The sequence below is a fragment of the Geotrypetes seraphini genome, chromosome 6, assembly GCF_902459505.1.
Source record: "Geotrypetes seraphini chromosome 6, aGeoSer1.1, whole genome shotgun sequence".
Lineage (NCBI taxonomy): Eukaryota > Metazoa > Chordata > Amphibia > Gymnophiona > Dermophiidae > Geotrypetes > Geotrypetes seraphini.
The window spans coordinates 12739631-12757561 of NC_047089.1; the positions used below are offsets into that span (position 1 = coordinate 12739631).

At 46.9% G+C, this 17931-nt stretch overlaps 1 protein-coding gene across 1 annotated transcript in view; it reads left to right on the forward strand.

The window, feature by feature from the left end:
* The first annotated feature begins 14341 nt into the window (after positions 1-14341).
* The window catches only part of GDPD5 (glycerophosphodiester phosphodiesterase domain containing 5), a 358608-nt gene continuing 355018 nt past the window's right edge, over positions 14342-17931 (forward strand). Inside the window, exon 1 of the mRNA XM_033950424.1 lies at positions 14342-14593. The gene's annotated coding sequence lies outside the window, so the exon portion shown is untranslated. The remainder of the gene's footprint in view (positions 14594-17931) is intronic.

Genomic DNA, 17931 nt, shown 5'->3' on the forward strand with positions numbered 1-17931 from the left:
AAGCAAAATTTCCATTTTATGGGGCCATAGTGAAAGCAAACAGAAAGGCAGAAATGAAGAAGCTTTTCATTAAGGCTCATAAGGGCTGGCCTCCACAGCAATTCACTTATTAATGGTCTGCGGTGCTCTCCATTGAGTTAGGCTGGGAGCACCAGGCCCCACGAAAACTCTACTGGCTTTTAAGTGAGGTCATGTCTGGCATTCAGAGGCTCTTGCAAAGCTGGAAATTCCAGGGTTTCTTTTACTGAAAGCGGGTGCCACTCGGGCTGATTATATTTCACCAAACCGATTACTAACAAGGAAAATAACAGGATATGTATTTGCGCTCTTTTAACAAAATCTTGCCAGCACCCAGGGAATCCAGTGGGACAGTGTTTGTTTTGTCCAAAATGGAAGTCTTTGGGAATCGGTGCCAGCCAGCACACAGTTTGCAGCCAGACCATGAGGTATGCTGGTGAGCCACAATTTGCAGCATTCTTACATATGGTTTCTATCAGGGTGAACACTAAAAATAAGCAAATTCCAAAAAAAAGCCTGGAAATATGTGTTTTACCTCTCAGGCAGCAGAATGTGGCATTGTATTTCCCTGGCATTCTGGCTCTGGTAATGGTGAAAAGTAAAATCAGCTTTGTCCATTGCTGGTACAGGTCAGCTAAAGAGTTTACATAAGAGTTCCCATATTGAGACAGAGCGAAGGTCTTTCAAACCTAGTCTCCTGTTTCCAACAGTGGCCAACCCAGGTCACGAGTACCTGGCAAGATCCTAAAGAATAAAACAAATGTTATGAATGTTAGGAATAAGCAGTTGATTTTCCCAAGTCCATCTCAATAATGGCTTATCCAACCGGGGTTTTTTTAAAACTCTGTTAAGCTAACCGCTTTCATCACTTTCTCTGGCAACAAATTCCAAAGTTTAATTACACATTGAGTGAAGAGAGATATTTTCTCTGGTTTTAAATCTACCACTTAGTAGCTTCATTGCATGCACCCTAGCCCTAGTACAGTATTTTGGAAAAAGTAAACAAGTGATTCATGTCTACCCCTTCTGCTATGAAATGGCGAACTAGGTTTCTAAGTCTGCAGCGGGACACAAGCAGGATGGCCTCTTTAGGTTGGTGTGGGTGAGCTGCCAGATGTATACACAGGAACCAAGTAACTAAGGGGGCAATTCTATAGTGTCTATGATGACGTGAGCTCTACAATATTCCTTATGAATTAAGGAGCCCAGTATAGTGAGGTCTGTTTTGCTCCATTTATTATTATTTTTTTGTCCAGTGTTTATACTCTGTGGATGCCTGTTAGCCTAACAATATCTCAGACAACAGAACATTAAGGGCTCCTTTAACGAAAGCGCGTTAGGGCCGTAACGTGCGGAATGGCGCACGCTAAAATGCGACTTGCGCTAGCCGCTACCGTCTCCTCTGGAGCAGGTGGTAGTTTTTCAGCTAGCGCGCTATAGCACACGCTAATCCGGTGCGTGCGTTAAAAACGTTAGCGTACCTTCGTAAAAGGAGCCCTAAAAGTCTTGAGAAGTAACATTTAGCTATTTTTTTTTAATGCCAGCCACTAGGGGGCAGGAGCCAGAGGGCTTAGCTCCTGCCTCCAAAGACCCTCTAGATCCGTGGTCTCCAACTGAAACCCTCTGCAAGGCCACATTTTGGATTTGGAGGTACTTGGAGGGCCACAGAAAAAATAGCTATAATGCCACTTTATAAAGCAATGGTCAGACCACACTTGGAGTACTGCGTCCAACATTGGTCTCCATACCTAAAGAAGGATATAAAAATGCTCGAGAGGGTGCAGAGACGAGCAACGAAGCTAATAAGAGGTATGGAGAACTTGGAATACGAGGAACGACTCAAGAGACTGGGATTGTTCTCCCTCGAGAAGAGGAGACTGCGAGGGGATATGATTGAGACTTTCAAAAGTGGTGCCTCACACAACGAACTTAATCCGTTCCAGGAGCAAGTTTGTTATGTGAAACGTTCGTTGTGTGAAACGCGTTTTCCCATAAGAATACCTGTAAAACAAAATAATTCGTTCTGCAGCCCTACATTTCCCTCCCTCCACCTCACCTCACATGCAGAGCCTGCCAGCCTTCTCCCTCACCCAGCCGCACGATCTCAAAAAGCTGTGCACGCGCAGCTGCTGGAGTTGATCAATGTTCTCCTCTCCTGCAACTTCCGGTTTCCGGTTGCGTCAGAGGAGAAGATTGAACAACAGAGCATGCGCGCATGTGCTGCTCTTTGAAAGTGTGTGGCTGGCCGAAAAAGAAAGCCGGAAAACTCGGTTTTTAAGGTAAGGTGGAGGGAGATGATGGAACACTGCATTCAGACAGGAGGGTGCTGCTGTTCCCGGCTCACATTAGAAAGCGGCGAGAGTAGTTCCGCCCCCCCCGGGCCCCTCGGGCGACTTCGTTGTGTGAAACGAAGTTCGTTATAGGGAGCAAGACAAAAAGTTCGTTATGCGCAGCGTTCGCTGTACGAGGCGTCCGTTATGCGAGGCACCACTGTACTGAAAATGGAGCAGGAAAAAAAAATTATTTACTATGTCTAATGTGACACGGACAAGTTCAGGACAAATATCAGGAAGTTCTGCTTCACGCAACGAGTTGTGGACACCTGGAATGCTCTCCCAGAAGAGGTAATTGCGGAATCCACCGTTCTAGGATTTAAGGGTAAGTTAGATGTGCATCTCCTTATGAGTGGCATAAAGTGACATGGGTAAGGGTAAGCTAGACATACATCTCCTTACGAGAAGCTTAGAGTGATATGAGGACTAAAACTATGCCAGGGTACATCTGGGCGGGGCCTTCGCGTGTGCGGATCGCCGCACTTGATGGACCTAAGGTCTGTTCCGGAGATGGCCTTTCTTATGTTCTTATAGTTTATAAATCTTTCCTTTTGGCTAAGTCTTAATAATAATATTGCAATTTATAGCTAAAGAGACATTTGATCAAGAAACTGTTTTATTTTACTTTTGTGATTATGATAAACATACCGAGGGCCTCAAAATAGTACCTGGCGGGCCGCATGTGGCCCCTGGGCCGCGGGTTTGAGACCACTGCTCTACACCAGTGTGCCTCCTGAGATTTCTGGTGTGCCGCGACACACTGGTGAGGAGGAGAGCCATCCACGCCAGCTGCCTGACTACAGGACGTGCCTCTAGCGGTGAGAGGCACATCCTGTAGGAAGTCAGCCGGCGTGGACGACTCTCCTCCTGGCCGGCGTCTCTCCTCTTCTCCATGCACCTCCCGGATCCCTGTAACGGCAGGGTCGAGGCAAAACAGGCCTACGCATGAATGGACGTTAACGCAATGACATCACACATGCGTGTGATGTCATTGGGTCGACATCCGGGTGCCTTCCGGCCGGGGCAATGCACTTAGTGTGCCGCCGGCAGGAAAAGTTTGCGGGACACTGCTCTAGACTAGCAGGGATTAGAACATAGGGAGCACTGGAGTGGGGGTTGCGTTAGGGGGGTGATGTTGCAGGGGGGAGGGCAGGAAGGAAAGAAGGGGACTGGGAGGGGCATTGCTGCATCCTATAAAGATTTTGTATTTGGGTTCCAGACCGATGTTCCGCTAGGCCCGCATAATCTCCGGCAGCCTACCAACCCCCCCCCTCCATATTTAGCCCCCCAGTATTCAGTGCTGGTGTTTAGATATGACATGGAACTGAATATTGAGGGCTAATTCATCCAGCAACAGTAGGCGTTTAAAAAAACACTGACCGCTGCCAGCTAAATATTGGGGGGAGGGTAGAATACTTTGCGATTCTTTAAACCAGTGTCGTCGACGTGATGACATCATGTGCATGCCAGACGACATCACGTCGATGTGCAAAAGCCCTCCAGACGGGCCATGAGCCACCAGTGGGGGGTGGTGCTGGAAGGGAAGACGCGCGGAGAGAAGGCTGACGGCCTGCAGGATGTGCGTCTTGCCGCGAGAGGCACGTCCTGTAGGCAGTCAGCCAGCGCCAGTGCCTCTCCTCCTTCCCAGCATCTCGCGGCACGCCTGAAATCTCGGTTGGCGATACACTGGTTTAAACATTTAGCATGACCTTGGACGATGCATTTGTGTAACGGGTTGTTTTCTTGGTCGATAATTCGTGTTCAACTTGTCCTCCTTCAACCTTTATGCGTTCAATGCATTCTGGAGTTTTCATTAATTACATTACATTACATTACATTACATTAGGGATTTCTATTCCGCCTGTGCCTTGCGGTTCTAGGCGGATTACAATAAAGATGATATCTGGGCATTTCCAGTAGAATTACATTACAGGAGAAGAGTAGATTACAAGTAACAGTGAAGAGTTACAATACATTCAATATCGCAGCGGATGTAACATAGCCACGGATTACAATAAAGAAGATATCTGGGCGTTTCCAGAAGAATTACATTATAGGAAGAGATAATTACAGTTTATATTGAAGAATTATAGTACATTCAATATCGTAGGAGATGTTACATAGCAACTGAGTCAATTTACTACTGGTGGAGAATAAGGAATTACAATATGTTCTAGATTACAGAAGATGTTACATGAGCTGAGTCAAGTTTCTTTGGATGGAGAGTAGCATCATATGCCTATGAGCGGAGGTGTATTTATTGTTTTGATGATTGCATGATGTTGGTTAATTAATGTTGATGATGTGGACAGTAGTGGTGATTAGTTTGGGTTGGATAAAGAGATTCTTTTCCCAAGGAATTGATTGAGAACTCATTAGATGGCGGTTTAGATTGATGGGAGATATTTTTTGAACAGTAGTGTTTTTATTTCTTTTCGGAACTCTTTTATGTCTGTAATTTCGATCAGTAATTTTGAGATGTCGGAGTCAATATTAGCTGCCTGTGTCCCTAGTAGGTTGTCATAAAGTTTCTTACGTCGAGTACCATTGAGAGGAGGGTAGGTGAAAATGTTCTGTGTTCTCCTTCTTCTGGATAAGAGATAGTAGTGAAAACGGTTGTTTAGGTAGCTGGGTGCCGCGCCGTGGGTTACTTTGAATAGGAGACAGTAGAATTTGAATTGTGTTCTTGCTTTTATTGGTAGCCAGTGAGATTCTAAGTATGCTTTGGTAATATGGTCGTGTTTGCTGAGTGAGTATATGAGTCTGAGGGCTGTGTTCTGGACGGTCTGTAGTTTTTTTATTGTGTTGATTGGGCAAGGTAGATAAAGGCTGTTGCAGTAGTCTACCATACTTAGCACGAGGGATTGGACTGTTTTGCAAGCTCCTGTTGGCGAAGAAGAAATGCCTTGAGTTTCTGGCAGACGTTTCTGCTGCAGTAGGACATTTTGGGGTTATTTGGAAAAATGTTGGCTGTCCTGTTTTCTCCAGATACTTTGTAGAATTGAAGGGCACATTTCCAAAACCTGCTAAGCCCATATTAGTTGCTTTGGACGTAGATGATTTTGGAAATAAGTCTTTCAGTTGCTATTATTTATTAATTTTATTTTTAGCATTTATATACCACTTTCTCCTAGGACAAGCAGGATGAGTCAGCCACATATGGGTGTTGTCCCAACAGCTCCCAATTTGCGGATAAGCTCTCCAATAGCTCAGAGAGATTTTTTTTTTTTCTCTCTCTCTGAGCACGTGCAGTTAGTTTCCGCCCGTTCCCATCGGTCGGATTTTTCCACAGTTCTCCATCACCATTTTGTCTACAATCAAGACTTTTTCCAGTTACCATCTTGAAGATGCCAGAAACATCTAAGAAATGTCCGGGCTGCAGGAAAAGGATGAGTACACTGGATCCTCACGATCTGTGCGTTCGCTGCTTGGGCCCAGTGCACGAGGAACAGTGTTGCTTGCACTGTGCTCGCCTGTCTCCACGGGTACGCAAGCTAAGGAAGAGGGCACTAAGAGACTTCTTGAAGCGAAGTGAGGCCCGAGAATCTTCCTCCAGCAGCCATCCTCATCGGAATGCTTACCATGTGCCTGCTTGAATCCGCACGCACGTAAGCCAGCCCTCCTGGAATTTATAGCTGATGTGGTTTACATTCAGGCACTCAAGCATTTTTCCCTATCAGTCCTGGTGGGCTCATACTCTACCTAATGTACCTGGGGCAATGGGGGGTTTAAGTGACTTGCCCAGCATCACAAGGAGCAATGTGAGATTTGAACCCACAACCTCAGGGCGCTGAGGCCGTACCTCTAAAGCTCTAACCACTGCACCGCACTCTCCTCCAATAAAGTATCAGAAGTGAGCCAAGTATAGAACAATGAAGCCATTGTGTCATCACTGATGAGGTTGGCTCTTATTGGAGGAATGAGGCATTATGACATCAGGGAAAGGAATTGTATACCACCAACCACACGCAAAGCAGTTTACATACAGGTACTTCAAGCATTTTCCCTATTGGTCCAGGTAGGCTCGTACTCTATCTAATGTACCTGGGGTGGTAGGAGATTAGGTGACTTGCCCAGGGTCACAAGAAGCAGCATGGGATTTGAACCCACAACTAACCACTGCGTCACACTCTTCCATAATTATAATTCTGTTACCATCTAGTCGTGGCATGCAAATAGCAGGCTCGTCATGAGGCTAGCTCTTGAGGACCGGAATTGTCTACCCTTGCTCTAGACCACAGGTGTCAAAGACACCCCTGCTCTAGACTATTGTAACCTGATATATTTTAGCTACAAGTAAAAAGAACATCAAAAAGATGCAGATCATCCAAAATACATCGTCAGATTGATATTCAGCTTAAATAAATTTGATCATATTTTGGAATACTACCGACGTTTATGTTGGCTGTGGAAAAAAGGCCCAGAGCACTTTTTAAGTTTGGCCGCAAATGTATTTTTTTAATTTTTAAATTCTTTATTCATTTTCAAACTTACAATAAGTGTGATAAAATGTCCAAACAAATTTATAAGATAATAAATGGTCTGGTTCCGATTTATCTTCCTGATCCTTTTAAGTTTGCAGGTACCTTGCATTCTGTACGAGGCCCTAGATTATTTGAATTTCCATCAGTAAAGGATTGCCAATATAAAAGAGTTTTGAATCGGATACTGGCTTATCAGGCAGCCTTTTGGGATCGTAATTTTGGCACATTGATTCTAACATCTGACAAATATTTAAGCTTTAGGAAATCATTACAGACCTATTTTTTTAGAAAAAGTACCTGAATAGGCTGAATTGTATTTTGCTGCAAATGTGCAGTGTCTTGGAATTGTGACCCGCACAGAACTACAAGGAAAATGCGGCATATAAATGACTTGTTATGTTATGTTTTAGGACACTGGAAAACTGGACTGCCCTAGGTTCCAGGAAGCTCAGGCTTTTTTGAGTCTCGGGGTCTCGGAACTGGCCCAAAGCCAGTCTTGCAGCAATAAAGATATGAAGAGAATTAAGTGTAAGTCTAGTCTGAATCAAAATTTCAGTAAACAAATCCAGTTGTTTTGGTCGTAGCGGAGAATATCTCCCAGCTTTACGGTAGAGGCCATGTGGGCCTTCAAGTTGCCAAAAACAGCTTTCTGGTACCCAGCAATCTTTTCTAAAGCCAAAGGCTACATCAGGCTCCCTGGGGATAACTGGGAGTTTATACAGTGCCTGAAAAAGTGTAGTTACTTACCTGTAACGTAGGTTCTCCGTGGACAGCAGGATAGTCAGCCACATAAATTGTCTCTCATCACCTCAGTTATCTCTGGCACAGAAATCTAACTATCTGCCAGAGCATATGAAAATGCACGATTCCTAATCTGTGGTAAATGTGTTAAGAACATAAGAAGTTGCCTCCGCTGAGGCAGACCAGAGGTCCATCTCGCCCAGTGGTCCGCTCTCGCGGCGGCCCATCAGGCCCACTGCCTGAACAGTGGTCTCTGACTAATTTTACAAATTACCTCTAATCCTATCCATCTAACCTTACCTCTACTCTTATCTGTACCCCTCAATCCCTTTGTCCTCCAGGTACCTGTCCAGACTCTCTTTGAAGCCCTGTAGCGTGCTTCTGCTTATCACATCCTCCGGTAGCGCGTTCCATGTATCCACCACCCTCTGGGTGAAAAAGAACTTCCTGGCATTTGTTCTAAACCTTTCCCCTCTCAATTTCACTGAGTGCCCCCTTGTACTTGAGGTTCCCCATAGTTTGAAAAATCTGTCCCTGTCCACTTTTTCTATGCCCTTCATGATCTTGAAGGTTTCTATCATGTCTCCTCTGAGTCGTCGCTTTTCCAGCGAGAAAAGCCCCAGCTTTTTCAGTCTGTCAGTGTATGAGAGGTCCTCCATGCCCTTTATTAGCTTAGTTGCTCTTCTCTGGACTCTCTCAAGTACCTTCTTGAGGTGTTGTGTTAACCCAGGGCACTGGTAACAGAGTTTTGCCCACTGAATTCAAAATATGTTTAGGTTTATAAGAATGTAAACAGTCTTGCAAGTCCTTGGGGCTCTTCCCATTCACGGTTTGTAAAACTCAAGTCTAAAGCTTTCAGTCGAACTCTTTGGATCACTATTATTAATTTAGTACTATTCATTATTTCTATACTGCTACCAGACGTACGCAATGCTATATAAAGTCACAAAGAAGACAGTCCCTGCTCAAAGAGCTTACAATCTAAACATACAAGACAGCCAAATAGTTTCTCATGGATACAGTTAAGAGTAACGGTTAATCTTCTGGCTGGGTTGGAGGGCAGTGGGGATTGAAGGCTATATCAAAAAGGTGGGTTTTCATTCTGCTTTTAAACAAGATAAGGGAAGGGGCTTGGCGGACAAACTCGGGTAATTTATTCCAGGCATAGGGGGCAGCTAGATGAAAGAAACAAAGTCTGGAATTGGCAGTGGAGGAGAAGGCTAACGTTAAGAGTGACTTATCTGAGGAAAGGAGTTCTCCGGGAGGTGAATAAGGAGAGAGAAGCGGGGAGAGAGATTGAGGGGCAGCAGAATGAACCCACTTGTAGGTCAGCAATAGGAGCTTGAACTGTATGCAATGGCAGATAGGGAGCCAGTGAAGTGACTTAAGGGGAGGGGTGACATGAGCATAGCAAGGTTGGTAGAAAATGAGTCGTGCAGCAGAGTTTTGCACAGATTGCAAGGGGGAGAGGCAACCAGTTAGAAGTAGATTGCAGTAATCTGAGCGTGAAGTTACGAGAGCTTGGACCAGGGTCTGGGTTGTATGCTCAGAGGGGAAGGGGCAAATTTTGGTGATACCGAAGAGAGAGAAGCGACAGGTCTTAACAGCTTGTTGGATGTGCGTAGAACATGAGAGGTTGGAATCGAAGACCACTCCAAGGTTGCGAGCAGAGGAGACTGGAACAATGATAGCGTAATAGACGCCTTCTGGCATAAAATAGCGCCAAGTTAGAAAGATATGAAGGCCGTAGCTGAAATAATGCTCTATGTGCCAACATCAGGATCTTAAATTGAATCCTAAATTCCATTGGTAGAAAATGGAATTTGAAATACAAAGGTGTCACGTGATCTACTCTAATGTAATCTTTGGTTTATATACCGGGTCATCTCCCAGTGGAGCTCGACTCGGTTCACATGTAATTAAGACTAGAGTACGTAGCAGAAAACATTCTAGGAGATTCTATGTTACATAGAGCATTATGGACCCCTGTTCGATTACAAAAATTGGACAGCTCTAAGTCTAATAAATGTTGGCACTGTCATCTCGAAGCAGGGACTTTAGATCATTTATTATTCTATTGTCCATCTATTATGAATTTCTGGAAATCAATTTGGGACCAAATTAATTGTTTATTAGACAACCCAGTGGCATTATAAGAACATAAGAACACAAGAACATAAGAAGTTGCCTCCGCTGAGGCAGACCAGAGGTCCATCTCGCCCAGCGGTCTGCTCCCGCGGTGGCCCATCAGGCCCATTGCCTGAGCAATGGTCCCAGACTATCCCTAAAACTACCTCTACTCCTATCTGTACCCCTCAATTCCTTTATCCTCTAGGAACCTATCCAAACCTTCTTTGAAGCCTTGTAATGTGCTCCGGCCTATAACAGCCTCCGGAAGCGCGTTTCATGTATCCACCACCCTCTGGGTGAAAAAGAACTTTCTGGCATTTGTTCTAAACCTGTCCCCTTTTAATTTCTCCGAGTGCCCCCTTGTACTTGTGGTTCCCCATAATCTGAAAAATCTGTCCCTGTCTACCTTCTCTATGCCCTTCAGGATCTTGAAGGTTTCTATCATGTCTCCTCTAAGTCTCCGCTTTTCCAGGGAGAACAGCCCCAGCTTTTTCAGTCTGTCAGTATATGAGAGGTTTTCCATACCCCTTATCAGTTTAGTTGCTCTTCTCTGGACTCCCTCAAGTACTGTGCTGTTTGGTATGGCAATGAGAGCAAAAAGTCAGATTTCTACAAATAATAACAAATTATTACTTATAATGACTGGGGTTGCCATTCAACAAATTACGTGTAATTGGAAAAATTGGAGTAGATTAAATTATAATTTCTGGTGGAATTCCTTATGTCATGTTTATAAAATGGAAAGATTTATTGCAATACAGCGTGGAAATTTCAAGATGTGTGGGAGCCATTTACAAAGTATTGTACCGATTAGATGACATTTTATTTTATTTTTTTTCCCTTAAATTTACAAGTTTGATTGTGAGGGGGGAGGGGAGGGTAAATTTATTGTTACATATTGTATAAGGTATTGATTATATGATAAGGAAGGGTGGGAGATAAGAGCATATTATTTGTACCATTGATGATTATTAAGTGTTACACTTATTGTAAATTTGAAAATGAATAAAGAATTAAAAAAAAAAACCAAACAAAATAAAAACAGGAGAAGGAAGAACTAATTAAAAACTAAAGTACATAAGAAAAAGAACTATAATATTATCATTTCGTTGAGGCTGTAGTTAAACCATTTAAAAAGTGCGAGAACAAAGTTTTCAGGAATTTACGAAATAATTGCTCGGCCTAATAATGTAATTGCGGCATTCTGCACCGGTTGTAAGCGCTTCGACCGTCCCGACCCAATGCCTGCTTATACTAAGGGCTCCTTTTACAAAGGTGCGCTAGGGCCTTAACGCGTGGAATAGCGCACGCTTAAAGGCCGCGCGCTAGCCGCTACCGCCTCCTCTTGAGCAGGCGGTAGTGTTTCGCGTAGCTTGCGCTGTAAAAAAAGAAATTACCATAATCTCACTTTGATAATACAAAGGCATGAATTAATGTGCGCAGTGATTTCTCATCCAGGAAATCTCGAATGGCTCTACGCTGTCTTAATGCCCCCAAACCTTTAGCAACCACGGTTGAAACCTGCCCTTGAAAATTTAAATGATAGTCAATTATAATCCCCAAATATCTAGTTTTATACTAGAATTCTTTAAAGAGAGATCTAGATGAGGTGTTGCTTTATCTCCTGTGATACAACTTGCTGACATATTTAGACCCAATTTATGTTCATTTAGCTAGAGAATGACACGGGGAAAAAAAATCTGTCCCCGTCACGGACCACCGTCCCCTTCACCGTCCTGTCCCCGAATCCACCGTTCCCTTCACGGCCCGTCCCCGCTGTCCCTGTCACTGCCCCGTCACGGACCACCATCCCCTTCACTGCCCTGTCCCCACCGTCCCCTTCACCGCCCTGTCCCCGCAGCATCCACCCTTCCCTCTCGCCACCTCACCACCCTTCAGCAGCCTGAGAATCTCCCTCCCTCTTACCTTCGCGGCATAAAGAAACTTAAGGGAGGGAAGGTGCGCGGTCACTGATCACTTGCGTGGCCCCTTCCCTCCCTCCGGCCAAATCTATCTCCCTCCCTCCAACCGGAAGTTGCGTCAGAGGAGAAGCTTCCGCCCACACACAGCGACTGCAGGGCGGCACAGGCAGGCTTCGCCGGCTTCAGTGTATTTTCTAAAGCGCCACAACGGTAAAGGGAAGGAGATAGATTTGGCCAGAGGTAGGGAGGGGGCTGTGCGCGATTGGTGACCGCATGCCTTCCCTCCCTTAACTGTGGAGACAAGGCCATTCACCGCTCCACAGGGCGGTGGATGGCTTTGTCCCTATAGTGAGCACTCCTCCTCTTCACCGTTTCGGCGGGTTACCCGCAGCTACCCGCGGGTAACTACCACCGTGTCATTCTCTACATTTAGCCATTCTTCTATTCTGTTTAAGCCAGCCAAAAAAGGACCTAAATCTAATGTAGCAGGTGATAATCTATAGACCAGGGGTGTCAAAGTCCCTCCTCGAAGGCCGCAATCCAGTTGGGTTTTAAGGATTTCCCCAATGAATATGCTTGAGATCTATGTGCATGCACTGCTTTCAATGCATATTCATTGGGAAAATCCTGAAAACCCGACTGGTTGCGGACCTCCAGGAGGGACTTTGAGATCCCTGGCATAAACTGAGTGTAGCACAGGGGTGTCAAAGTCCCTCCTCGAGGGCTGCAATTCAGTTGGGTTTTCAGGATTTCCCCAATGAATATGCATGAGATCTATTAGCATACAATGAAAGCAGTGCATGCAAATAGATCTCATGCATATTCATTGGGGAAATCCTGAAAGCCTGACTGGATTGCGGCCCTCGAGGAGGGACTTTGACACCCCTGGTATAGACTAATAAGATGTCATCAGCATGAATATATGTACTGATTCCCAGTTCCTGGATTCATCTTGCCAAAGGGCTCAGAAAAATATGAAATAGAACTGGCAATAAGGCTGACCCTTGCGGTACCCCACAATCTAACCTGAGACATTGGTCCCTCAGTGACTACTTTAAAAATACGCCCTCAAAGAAATGCTGAAAACCAGTCCCACACTACTCCTGTTAAGCCCATTTCTTGTAAAAAGCTTAACAAAAGACCGTGATCCACTAGGGGGCAAGGAGAGATGCTACCACGAGGAGCTTTGGGGGAATAGAGGGTAAAGAGGGAGAGAAAGGCAGATGGGGGGAGGAGACTGAGAAAGATGGATTCGGGGAGGGGGAGAGAGATGCAGTAGCATGGGAAGGGGGCAAGGGAGAAGAGAGAGAGATATTAGTCCTGGGGTGGGGTACAGGAGAAAGGATAAAGAATGAGGGCGGAATAAGGGGATGGAAGAATGGCCTTGGAGGAAAGGGAAAAGATATGGATGGAGCTGGGACCGATTCTAATATGTATTTAAAAGATTTCTAACCTGCTTAAACTTAGGGCTCCTTTTACTAAGCTGCGTTAGCGTTTTTAGCGCACGCTAAACCCGTGCTACGCGGCTAGAACTAACAGGTCTAGTGCGTGCTATTCCGCGCGTTAAAGCTCTAACGCGGCTCAGTAAAAGGAGCCCTTAAGCTTTACAAAATACAAACAAAAAAATGACATAGCAACATTTACAATCCCACCACCAAATTCAACTAACACCCACCAGTAGCATCGATATAATCCCATCATTTAAAAGCTGCTATAGCGAAAAAAATATTTTCTGTTTCTCAGGAAATCCCTGAACATCAAAACTTCCTTATCCATGAAATAACAACACAATATTCCTATGGCTAATCATTTCAGTAGATCAGGGGTGTCAAACTCCCTCCTCCAGGGCTGCCATCCAGTGGGGTTTTCAGGATTTTCCCCAATGAATATGCATGAGATCTATTTGCATGCACTGCTTCCATTGTATGTTAATAGATCTCATGCATATTCATTGGGGAAATCCTGAAAACCCCACTGGATGGCGGCCCTCGAGGACCGACTTTGACACACATTCTCTGCAAATGAAAGGGACCAAAAAAATGAAGGTGGGGGTGGGGAAAGGGGCGGGGTGTGGGAGGAACCGGAGGCGGAGTCAGGTCTTCATCATCAAGCCCCCTCCCTTTAGCTTTGTGTTTGGGGGAGGGGTCATATTCCGTCCAACTCCTCCCCTTTGGCTGTCATAACTCCGTCCCCCTCCGCGCTGTGGTTGGTGCTGGGGGCGTGTCAGATGCGCGTAAAACCCCGCCCTTTCTGCGGCCTCGCGCCGGGGGGGGCGTGTCCCATCCCTTCAAACTCCTCCCCTGCTCGATCTCAGCCTGTAGTTTCGCGCGTCCCCTTCTGCCCCGCTTCGCTTTGTGGCGTCATGTTTGGGGGGGTGTCAGATTCGCGTAAAATCCCGCCCTTTCTGTGGTCTCGCGCCGGGGGGCGTGTCCCATCCCTTCAAACTCCTCCCCTGCTCGATCTCAGCCTGTAGTTTCGCGCGTCCCCTTCTGCCCCGCTTCGCTTTGTGGCGTCATGCTTGGGGGTGTGTCAGATTCGCCTAAAACCCCGCCCTTTCTGTGGCCTCGCGCCGGGGGGGGGCGTGTCAGATGCCCGATCTCTGCGGTTCTAGGCAGGACAGGGGGGCGGATCGCGCTCCGTCTGACTCCTCCCCCTCTCGGGCACTCGTTCACTTAGCGGCAGGGGGCGGGGCTTCGTGTCAGTCCTTCGCCGAGCGTGTGGGGAGCGGGGGAGCTGCTGTCACTTTGCGCCGACCCGGGGCTCCCGGACCCCGGTACCTCTCGCCACGATCGGAGCTGCCGCCGCCGCTGGACGTCTCTCCGGACCGGGCACTTGGAGCCGATCTCCCGGGAAGAGCGGCTGTTGCTGCCCCAGCCGGGCGCCTCTGCTTCCCGGGAGTTGCGGTGGGCTGGACTGGGAGCCGGGGCTGCTGAGCTGGAAGTGAAGGGCGGGAGCTGCCTGCGAGGTAAGTCACCTGCATCCCTCCTGGCTTCTGTGGGTTGCACTCGTGAGGTCACACGTCCTTTCACTATTGCTGTAGGATGGAGTGAAGTTCCCGGGGGGGGGGGGGGGGTAACTTGACCTGAATTTGTAGGAGGGAGAGGGGCAGGGCCTTCCTTGGAGAGCTGCTGAGATCCGTGCACCTTAGTGCCCTTTGCACAAGCGTCTCACCATCAAAAGCACTTGATTCACACGCTTGTGCTCCTGGGCATTGTCCCTCGCATGGCTCTCCTAGACAGGTGTTTTCACCTGGGTCCTGTCGAGGCTTCTCGTTATATGGCTAGCAAGTGCTTCAAGAGGGATTTTGATTACATTTTGAAGACACAAAAAGGCATGGCATCACCCATGGCAACCCTGTTGGCAGCCTGCTTTACCACTAGTCCTTAAACATGGGGAAGGGGTAAAACGTGGACCTGACGGACCTCGCGGATCTAAAATCTGAGGTCCGTGCCACTTGTAGTTTCTGGCTCCTCGAGGTCTGTCAGAGCCAGAGACTAAAAGTGGCGCGGACCTCGGATTTTTAAATCTACTGAAAACAAGCACGAATGAGAATGGACAGCGCCCAGAAAGAAAGTCAGGTTTAAGCGGACCCCTGCTGGCAGGGTGGCATAGGGATATAGCAAGCACAACCGCCTCTCGCTCTCTTTTACCAGGAAACCGGTTTAAAGGATCCGTTTCAGAGCCGCTCCAGCACCAGTCTCTGGCTCTGACAGAGTGCTGACCGATCCTAATACTTTTCCCTCCCTATGCTGAGACGGATCCGTCAGAGCCAGAAACTACAAGTGGCACGGACCTCGGATTTTTAGATCTGCGAGGTCCGCATTTTACCCCTTCCCCCTTAAACATGCCTGATATATACCTCTGGTGTGTTGTGGATTGATCGATGAAATGGCTATTGTATAAGTAAGGGATGTCGGTGACTTTGGGGTTAATCTCCTTGCTATTTCGTCTAGCTTCTGGAGTTCAGCCACATGGTACCTGCTATATATCTTACAGTGCCGACACGTTAGAATAGGGGCTCTCAACCCATTTTTTGGGACCCACCTAACTGGTCAGGTTTTTTGGGATATCCACAATAAATATGCATGAGAGCGATTTGCATTTACTGCCTTCCTTGTGCGCAGATCTCGATTGTGAATATTGTGAGAACCTGGTTGACGGGTGTGTCTTGTGTGCGAGGACCGCCAGAAGATAGGAAGATAGGCTGCAGTTAGTGAGGTCCTTCTTGCACCGGGTGTCGTAGCAAGGGCGAGAGGCGCCCCTCTCCCCCCTGCAAGCGTGCCCCTTCCTCTTTCACTTTCCCGGCGTGAGCAGCGTCGCTCACTTGCTGCCCGCGTCGGATCGCCCTCTGATGTCACTTTCTAGTTGCGGGACCCAGAAGTGACATCCGAGGGAGAGCCGACGCTGGTGCGAGCCGCAGGTTGGAGTTGTGCACGCACACGGTTGGGGAAGGAGTGGGGGTGGGGTGGAGAGGAGGAAGGTGCTGGCACCCCCATCAAGGCAGCACCCGGTGCAGACTCCCCCCCCCCCCCATCTCCCCCTTATTTGCACCACTGCTTACACTCTTGAATTGGGTAGTGAGTACTTCATTTCTTCAAGTTAATGATCTGTCCCTGGTAATTCCGAGCAGAGCTCCACTTGCGTTAACATGCCTGAGATTGGTCTAATTTTTTTTTTTTTTTTTTAATGCAGTCTCCTGCAAAATTGGTCTTCACTCCGAGTTCTCCAGGGCCGCCAATGGGTCAGATTGTTGGCTATCCCTAATGGCATTCAGATTCCTCTCATGCATATTCATTAAGGATATCCTTAGGGCTCCTTTTATCAAGCTGCGCAAGCGGGGCTAACGCGCGCGACTTTTCATCAAGCGTTAACCCCCGCGCTGGCCAAAAACTACCGCCTGCTCAAGAGGAGGCGGTAGTGGCTAGCACGTCCCGCGGTTTAGCGCGCGTGCGGCTTGATAAAAGGAGCCCTTAAACCCTCCGTTGTGTCTTTAACAATTTTGATTTTAGAAAATTGTTAAAGACCCAACTATTTGACAGGTTGGTATCTTAATGCATTCTCTCTTAATTTTTAACAGGTTCTTCCTTATCTTAATTTGATGCATTTTCTCTGTATGGCATGTTTTAACTTGATGGTATTTTACTTGCATTGTTTGTATTACCTTTTTGTTGTGAACCGCTTAGAACCTTTTAGGTATGGCGGTATATGAAAAATAAATTACTATTATTACATTAGATAGATTGAGAGGGACAAATAGGGAAAATGCTTTAGTACCTGATTGTACAACCGCTTAGACAACCTTGATAGGCGGCATATAAAAACCTAATAAACTTGAAACTTAACTCGTTGGTGGCCCCCTGAGGACTGGGGTGATCTAAACGGAGACTTTCCTCCCCACGCCCGCCTCTGAATGCGCTTCTCACACCATTCCAAGAATTCTTCCAAAATGTCAAGGAGAAACAGCGAATGGGGGGAGTAAAACCGGCAAGGGTCGTGGACACTTGGAATGCGCTACCGGAGGAAGTGATCAGGCAGAGTACGGTACAGGGATTCAAACAGGGATTGGACGGATTCCTGAAGGATAAAGGGATCATGGGATACTGAGGGAGGAGCTGGGATGTAACAAGTATAGAAAGCTAACCAGGTAATGAGTATAGAAACCAAACCAGGTCGTGCATGTGCAAGACCGGAGGGTTAGGACTTCGATAGGAAGACAGGACTTAAATGAGAAACCAAGGTGGCAAGGGAGCCCCTTCTGGTGATACAGACAGGTCGTGACCTGTTTGGGCCGCCGCGTGAGCGGACTGCTGGGCGGGATGGACCTGTGGTCTGACCCGGCAGAGGCACTGCTTATGTTCTTATGTTCTTAAGTGACTTGACTGGCTTGACCTCGGTCTTGGGCATTTGGAGACTTTTGATTTCTTTCTTTCCCTGGTCGCGTCGATGGGCAGCTTTGCATTGCAAACATTGGTGCCGATTACACGGGCCAGCACATCATTTTCATCAGAGTTAATGTTGGGCAGGTTTGATAGTATTTTTTCATGCCGATTTCAAATCTGTGTGTAGATTTTCACTAGCACATCACTAGGCTCATTATGCATAATTATAAACGTTAATTGGGCAATTTATCACCAGCGTTGGCTCTCCCTCTGACGTCACTTCCGGCTCTCGCACCTAGGAAGTGGCATCCGAGGAAGAGCCGACGTGGGCAGCAAGCTGGTGATCCCGCTTGTGCTGGGGAAGTTTTAAAAGAGGGAAGGGGTGCATGTGGCAGGGGAGGGGTGCCCTCGCTATGCCACTGCA